General features: G+C 36.1%; 1 long non-coding RNA gene across 1 annotated transcript in view; it reads left to right on the forward strand.

The window, feature by feature from the left end:
- Nucleotides 1-5,152, forward strand: part of LOC118751560 — a 25,742-nt gene extending 20,590 nt beyond the window's left edge. Inside the window, exon 3 of the long non-coding RNA XR_004994554.1 lies at nucleotides 4,982-5,152. This is a non-coding gene — a long non-coding RNA (uncharacterized LOC118751560). The remainder of the gene's footprint in view (nucleotides 1-4,981) is intronic.
- Nucleotides 5,153-9,136: the final 3,984 nt, after the last annotated feature.

A 9,136-nucleotide genomic window follows, 5' to 3' on the forward strand; every position in this document is an offset into this window, starting at 1 on the left:
TGGGCTACAAAATTGTATACTCAGAATGTTTCTAATAAATTAATTAAAAAACTCAAAAATTTGATGAAATTTGTAGAATTGTGCTAATTTTCGGAGAATGCTAAAATTTCTCTTCCCTATTAATATTTTCTCCATGCTTAAATATATTTTTCCTATCCATGAATTTTTGAGAGAATTAGTATTACTTTTTATATTTTCGCTAAATTCAAGTTGGTATCGTTTCATTAAAAAAAGACTCTTGTTAAATTAATAAAAAAAAAGCACTGAAAATCGGGATTTAATCGGTACAAATCGGACTTTTAAAAAATATTCAGCGGGACAATTTTCTCAAAATCGGTACCTACTGTGCCGCCAAAATCCGTACGAATGGTCACCGCACCAATAAGCCAAGCAGTAGTAATGCAAAAGCGCAGACGGCGGCATTACTTGCAGTCTAAGCACACTTAGGGGTTGCTAACAGTGACAACTACATACATCCCCATAACTCCTCTAAACGTTTTGTATATTTACTTACCCATAAGCATGTGTGCACATACATATAAACGGAGGTATATTTAAGTACCTCCACTTTCTCTTTCTTCGACACCTTGGCAATGAATGCACTTGCACTATCAACCCTTTGCCGGTTGCCGCTTTTTGTGCCGGTTTAATGAGCGCATCACGACTTACCAACAGTAGACATGTCTGCCGCTGCAACGTCTGAAGGACATGCTGCTAAGGACGCACAGCGTGTAGACGCGACGAGTGCGCATAAGACGGCCGCAACCCCAAATGAGGGCAAACAACCATAATAGCTCGCGCCTAGTTGGGTTGGATGCATTGCAACGCATTGGCGCGGAATGTAAGCCTCCTTTCAAGTGGCCTCTCTGCTGCGGCGGGCAGTCGTCTTGCATTTCGCTTCTTCTCACTCTCTGCAGGATCCCTTCCAGATTTCGCATTGTTCATACAATTGAAACTTTTTCTTGCCTGCAATCACGCTGGGCTCCAACAAGATGTACCCCTTAAAAGTCGGCAGGCAGCCCTTCGTAAGCAACCATTGTTTCTGGGCTACGGTGCCACTGATGAGCATTCGCTGCCCACACTAGCCGGAGATGACTTTGCGTGGTGTTTTTCACTTTTACAAAACGTACGAAACAACACGTTGGCATCAACGATAGTAATACTGCGGCCCCACATTGTAGGCCTGCCACCCGCGCGCCACCACCTCTTACCAGGTACTCAGACGCTGCCTACGCTGCAATGGCGTCGTTTCACTTTCACTCAGCCAGCAGCTCTTTCCGGCCACAATCGAGTGGTATGCAAGTGCTCCTCCTACTCCTCCTCTTCTTGCAAGAAAATGCTCCCCTAAGCTCGGTTGCAGTATATTGGATGTTGCTGTATTTGTGCTTTGAAATTCTACGCAATGTCTGCGCGCTTATTTATGATTCCAACACAGAGGAGAATGGGTTGATGGCGCTGATGGCGTTGCACTAGACCTTGGCAGCGCTGCATAGCACTAGCGTTGCGTTGCATTAGAAAGCAGAAAGCAGCAGCAGCCAACGCGACATTTACTAGAGTTACGCCTACATCTACACAAGGGCATTTATGCAACCCATCATGCCGGTGAGGGGTGGTGTGAGTTCTTAAAAGGGTGCCATGTGCATAGGGGAGCGCGTGCTGCTGCATGTGTGCATTGGCGTGTGGAGGTGGCAAGTGCATGTGTGCTCGTGAGCATGTGTGCATTTGGGTCCTTTTGTGCACTCAAGTGCATGTCGCCGTCGTGTTAAGTGTTTTTGCCTTTGCTGGGGTGTTTTTGTGTGCAATTAAACTTGACGCAGGAGGTGAATTTGTTGTCAGCAACAAAATAACTCGAGCCTAAAATTTCTTCGGATATGAATTCTATTTACATATGCATGTACCTACATATGTATGTTTGTATACTAGAAAGTGTAATTATTAATATTTCACGTGGTTTGAGTACTCATTTAATTTTTGAAGTTTTTCAGTTCAAGAAATTGATTGCTGCTAAAGGTTTTAAAAGAATTTGTATGCAAGAACGAAAATGGTGAAAAACTCTTACTTTTTTCTTTTATTTGTAAGGAAGTGGTTTACTTTAAACCGACATAATTATGATATTTTTGGAAAAGGGCATTACATTTGATATTCGAACGTATTTCTGTATGTACATATGTATACAAAACATCTAACATAAAATTGTTTGTCTCCGGATTAGGAATACAAATGTGCATTCCTCCATTAGTGTGTTAACTAGTCTTACTCGTCGTGATATTTTCTTATAAATACATATGTAAATTAGGATGAATAACAAAAATAAAATTAGGCTTTTCCACCGGAATTATAAAATTTATTATACCATCAGAGACTTCCGCTAAAATATTTCTGCAAAATATTAAGTTTTACATTAGCTAGATCGCAAATAACTCTAAAAATCTCATTATTATGATTCCTTAAAAAAAAAACATTTTTATGTAGACTTTTTAAGCTTAGACTCTTCTATTTTCGGTGGAGATTTTTTAAATACTGTTTTTGTTCATAAAAAACTCGATGTTTGGGGTATTTTAAAGTTGGTCTTATTTTAGGTAAATCCAACATTTTTCCGAAATATTTTGGCCGAAAGATTAAAATATAATAAATTTTATATTTCCGGTGGTAATAACGACTTTTTTGTATGGATAGTGATGCACCTTAATGTACATATAATATAAACATTAAATGGAGGTCGGCATCCTTCACACAAAAGTATAAACTTTCGTCTCTAAACTGAATAAGAACTACAAAGCAAAAATTTCAAGCTGACTGAAATTTGTTTATGAACCAGAGAATAGGTTAGGTTAGGTCCCAGATGATAACAGCCTCTAGTTTATTCTGACTGTTTACCTGAGGTTATAACCAATTCCCAAGTTTTATGATGTAAACAAATCGTGGAAAAGGTATTGATGTGGACATTTGCTGCCTTAATATAGCCAAGGCTGGGCAGTAGCAGGAAAATTGTTCGACGCTATGAATTTCCTCGATGTCCCATCAATTGCGGCAGTAATCGTTCGCTGGCATATATTTCCATATTTCCATGAGCCAGTGATCCACAACCAACCTAAGTCGGTAGCGTTACATGAGAAGAAGAGCCCTGGACTGATGGATCGAACCTAAAGTTACTCCACTTTGGCAGAACATTTTGATTGCACTTTGGCCAGTCTCTAGTTTACTATTAAGGTCTACAGGCAAGATATTAAAGAGAGTTTCACGGTCCTCACTAGGTTTAGAGGGTAGCGATATGGCAATAAAAATCCCACCGTTCTTCGTTGAATTTGTTCCTTATCGAATAAAATTTTTTTTAATGATTTTGGCTTGAGGAAAGGCAGCAAGTTAGGATCAGCGAAAAACTCAGAAAAGGGTCTAGAATTTTCGAAAAAGTCTCATGAATCTGTTATCAGATACCCAAAAAATACTCGCCATTAATTCGTTGTTTTTGATTCTACATATCGAATTTGATATATATACATATGTAGCAAGGTGTCATTTTATAAAATTTTTCAAAATTATCGCATACATTCGAAACCAGTTTCATTTGAAAGAGAGCTCCTTGCGGTATAAGTATTAGTGGTATTTTTTTTATTTTACATAACATTCTGTTACAAGATCTTATATATAAACATGCAATGATGCTTCCTTTACACCCCTTTTACGGCTGAACTATAATTCTAGGTATTAACAATTATATATCATTAGAGAGGTATTTTGATGCTGATGTGCAGACAATTTTTAAAAATTCAAATTAGTTTAACATAAAGCGAAAAAATCAATTCAAAAGTGACACCAATACCAATGCCATACATGTACATGGTTGGGCGGGAAATGCCTCTTGATAATGAATTACAGAAACGTGCTAAACAGCAGCTTAGGAATAAGATGTATGTATGTATGTACAAGAATAGATTAAGACTCAAATAAGGAAGAAGGTAAAGTTGAGTATGTAGAAGAAGAAAGGGATAAAAGTAAAGAAATCTAAACATAAAGGTAAATTTAAATACTTCATATGATAGCAGAGGTGTGGGTGCATATTTAGATAAAGAAAAGAATACAGATGAAGATAAAAATTACAGTCACGGAAGTGATAATTATAAAAATGATAAGATAAAAAAAAACGGCAGAGACAAAGATAGAGATAAAGGTAGAGACAAAAAAGAGAACAAGACAAAATTGAAGAATAACATGTTATGTTGTGTTGTGTTGTAGTGTATTGTATTGTGTTGTTTTGTGTTGTGTTTTATTGTTTTGTATAGTGTTATGTTATGTTGTGCTCTGTTGTGTTATGATGTCATGTTATGTTATGTTATAATATGATGTTATGTTATGTTATGATGTTGTATTATGTTATGTTATGTTATGTTATGATGCTGAGTTATGTTATATTGAGTTGTATGGTGTTATGTTATGTTCTGTTATGTTAGGTTGTGTTTTGTAATGTTATGTTATTCAACGCATTTCACCTTAATTTACTTCAATATTGAACTAAACTCAACTCGGCTCAGCTCAGCCCACGTCAACTCCCCTTAATTGAAAAGGTTGAATTTCAACCGCTGGGCGAACACTAGTATATATAAATATTTATATGGAAGCATATCCAGAAAATTTCTCAAATTCACATATCTTTCGCAAATCGAGCCATAGATACCAAAAAATTTTACCGGATGGCTATTGTACTGGAATCCACAATAAAATTTACGTTTTTACAAAAACACGATTTTTGACACCTTGCCAAATATCTACACATAAATAGTCAGGCACTATTCAATTTTGCTTCTAAATTTTCACTCAAAACAAATGCTTGACCTTTACAAACGAATCCTTTGAAACATAACAGGAAATTGTTTGCCTAGGGTTAAAATTAACTACTCTTTTTCTAACGGCATATAATGCCCAAATATAGAAATACCTATAACTCATGAGATTCACTACTTTTCTTTCAAATATTTCAAAACAGTTTCCAAGATCTTATGCAAAATGCAACCGAGAGCCCACTTGCCACGAAATCTACCAGTGTCCTTCAAAATGCTTCTGACTGTCGCCTTAAGTAAAGAAGTGCTCGGCAAATAGCCGGGTGATAAGCGTCACAGCCAATGATTTGGTTTTTGCAGCGCAGCAGGTACTTAGCCCCAGCACACAACAAGGCGAACCAAGAGGCTGTGCGATGACATTTGTCTGACGGCTATTGACAACTTGATGGAGACAAAAGCTGGCTGCGAGAAAGTGCAAGTTGGAGACCAGCCACCAGTCACGAGCATGAAATGGTGAAGAGATGTGAGTAAAACTTTAGAAAAAATACAAGTGAAGCGACATGGGTGTACATACATATGTACAAACATAAAGAAAAGAATGCTGGCTGACATCTTGCAACAAAAAAGTCTGGGCAGAAGTAAAAGTGAAATCTAAAACAAAAATTAAAGCCAAAGAGGCAGAGGCTGAAAGCTTGCTTTGTTTCAGACATAATCAGAAGGAACAACGGTCACAATATTCCGCTGATGAGGCACTTATGCATGTGTCACATCAAAATAAGAAATAAATACGGTGAAAGAATTGTATGTAGAGAAAATACAAAAAAAAAAAAATAGATGTCTTTGTTCAGCATTCATAATAGAGCTGCAGGATGTGCAGCGATTTGAGTTAGTACAATATCAGTTTCTTCGTTCATTTAAAATGTACCAACACATGCATACATACTTAAGTGCACATGTGTGCATGCAAACATGCATAAATATACTCCAATTTACTAAATAAAAAAAAGTTCGAAGATGTCGGTGGTAGTTGCTGCCGTCTGGCGAAAGTTGGGTGGGTGGTTAAACGAGGTGAATAGAAAGAAATTATTTTCGAAAATAAGGGAATACTACTTACATGTGTATATACGTATATCCCTATAGAAAAAAATTATCAATTGATAAAAAAAAACTTTAACTGTAGTTAATTTTTTTCCTTGATTTCTATAAAATATATAACTTGTAGTTAGCTACAAAAAGCTAATTTGAAACTAGTTGAAACTTAATGAAGGAGTAATGCAGACGTAATCGGTAGATTGTTTTCTTTAAACAGCAAATTTTGCTTTAAATACATTTTCTTTCTGCACTTCACAAATAATTTTTCGAATTGAGGACAAATGAAAGGAAGTTATGTATGACGGAGTTCGAACATGGGGCCACCTACAAATATCAAATTTTAATAAAATAAACTAAATAAATAAAAACGTAAAAAACAAAAAAAATATTTTGTTTTTCTTATTGATATTTTATGTCCAAAAGTAGTTAGTTACAAGCTAGTTGTAACCATCCTTGACTAATTCGTGGCCATCGTCATAGAAATAGAGTTGGCTTCCCTCGAAGAAAATATACAGATAAAATTAACCTTTAGTTATTTCGTAATCAACTTCAAGTTAACTTATAGTTAGATACATTTCCCGCAGGGATATTTACATGGGCGCACCTACACATACATATACACGAATTTGTATTCAAGTACGAAAGCAAAAGCAGACAAGTGAAGAGAGTGTGAAGAATAGAAATTTCATAGTAATTAGGCAAATGCTGCTCTGTAACGGGGCGTAGCATGTTTTTTAACTTCGGTTTAGAGTGAGTTGTTTTTTTAAATGTTTGCTCAACTTCATGTATTATGCATTCATTCTTTTACACATAAATACATACATACATACATACAAATGTATGAACGAAAATTTTTTTATACATATATATATAGAGTAGAAAGTGTTAGCATTACAAACTTTTAACCAAAATTATTTCCATAGCGCTGTGTTTTGGGTTCTTTCCACAACTTGCTTGGCAGCTTTAGTATTTTTTCATTTTGAGGTATTTTTTAATTTGAAAATAGCATCCATATGAACTCTCCTCACCATAACTTAATTGCATGTGAAATAAATTAGGCGTTTTTTTGCAGGGTTCTTTTGTGTTAATAGATACACAGCGCCAGTAGCGAATTCTACATTTTTTTTTTCTTAATAAAACGCAGTTGCTCAAATTGATTTCTGCAGATTCTTCTTTCGATTTTGTTTTTTTTTTATGAAAGCAACGGCGAAATAGACAACCATAAAATTCAAGCAAACTATTATTTGATGCAGTTTGGGCTCCAAATTAAAAAAAAGAACCTAACGTGCAGTGAGTTTCTTCCCCTCCTATTTTCATGCGCGATATAGCGGGCGAAGAGCCGTGGTAAGTATTATATATTGGGTCATATGAAAAGTTCAATTCTATTCAATTTATTGAAGATATATTAGCTCAATAAGATACAAGGATCTTTTATAGTATCAACAACGACGATGTAGACAAAAGTATACAAATAATAACATAAAGGTAAATTAAGGAATGGGCTACTATGAACTTAGATGCTAACATAATTTAATATAGATGGTCGTTCCAAACTATTAATCTCTGTCTGCTGTCTGTTTTTTGTCACTATGTGGTGTTTAAGCCAAACGTACAGCTGGCAACACTAATCCTATTGCGTAAAACTGTAATGCGTTTGAAAGGTGACATTGCAGGCTTCATTTCATGAAAAAATTTATATTGATCTAAAAATTAGTGAAATATCTGAAAAATTGGGCTATTTATATGAAGCTTTATACCACAAAAAAAGATGAAAACGCTGCAAAAATACGTAAGAAGTTTTCGATATTTACCTCAAAGCGTTGAGATATTTGTTAAATGGAGAGCCAGTTGGCTCCAAATAGCTTGTTTTAAGTCGGTGAATTAAGAAGAAGGTGAATTATTATTATATAACTAAAAAATAACCTAGATTGGAAGGAATAATTCCCATCACAGTTAAAGGAGTCAAAATTTAGATTTATTCCGATAATAAATTTCCATAGAAGCCTCACTTTGAGCATAAAACGTCCAAAGCCTGGGCGGCATCTTGGCAGTCTAAGCAAACATTTGGCAATTCGTGAGGCCTGTCACCATTGCGATACTTTGGATCTATACTCCTCAGTTTGCATTTATTCGTCAGTGGTATAATGCAGCGGACTCATAATCAATAGCTTGAGAATCTACTGGCCAAAAACACAATAGGCGTGTGTGATACGGGATCGCTCTGTACAATACCTGACGCTGGGCTTGATGCGCTGCTATACTTACCATCATTTTGCACCTTCATACCTGGAGAAGCCGCCTGCTAGATTAAGAGAAATGGATGTAGGTGTAGTACTAATTTAGGTGAGGCGGAAATTTCTGGCGGCTGAATACATAAGTGTCTTCTCAATGTCCCAGTATAGTACGAAATCATTACCTTTGGAAAGGAGATTCTACACTATTCTCGAGGCTAAGTGTTGCTAAAATCTTTACACTTAGCCCGGGCATACAAATGGTCTAATTCAAGAATGATACTTGGTCACGATCTGGTGTCTTCACTTTTATCCGGATTTCTCATGTGAAGGTATTTGGTGGACAATAGGTCGGGAGGTGAGAGATACGGTTTCTGTAGTGGCGCGTAAGAGAATGTATATAAAATTCGGCAGTGTTCACTTATACGCGATTTATACTTAAAAGTATGTCCGTCAAATTTAATACACAAACAATTTGTCGCATACTACTCCTCGTTACAATTTAAATTGGTTCGTATCAGGGCATATCAAACAGGTAGAAGCATTAGAGAAAAAACAACATTTACGTGTATTTTGTTGTTGCTTCTGGTATCGAAAGTTTCAAAAACTGTGAAATACAAAAATAAATAAAAAAAATTTAAATTGGAGAAAATACAAAATTCTTGAACTTCTTTCTTGTTAAATTTGTTTGCTTCTCGAGGCATTGATCTATTCTTTGCAAAGCCCAGATTCGCGTGTTAATGAAAACTCACCACCGCATGGCGTTACTTCTTTCTCTCTCTCTATAAATAGAAATTTCATATGTTGACACGAACGGCAGCTACGGAAGAGCGCTCCGTCAGTGGCTGGTTGAACTACAAACCCTAAGGTTGCAAACAGAGTGGAAGCGAAGCCGAAGACGAAGATGAAGACGAAGCTGGAGACGAATTGCTTGCGTTGCGGGCAAGCTGGCGAGTGTACATAGTGAAAGATGGATGATATGAAGATTTGTTTCTAAATAAAACCATTTTTTTTAGATAAAATCAAAAGAAAATAAAG

The sequence above is a fragment of the Rhagoletis pomonella genome, unplaced genomic scaffold (assembly GCF_013731165.1).
Source record: "Rhagoletis pomonella isolate Grant_MI unplaced genomic scaffold, Rhpom_1.0 Rhpom_scaffold_00799, whole genome shotgun sequence".
NCBI lineage: Eukaryota > Metazoa > Arthropoda > Insecta > Diptera > Tephritidae > Rhagoletis > Rhagoletis pomonella.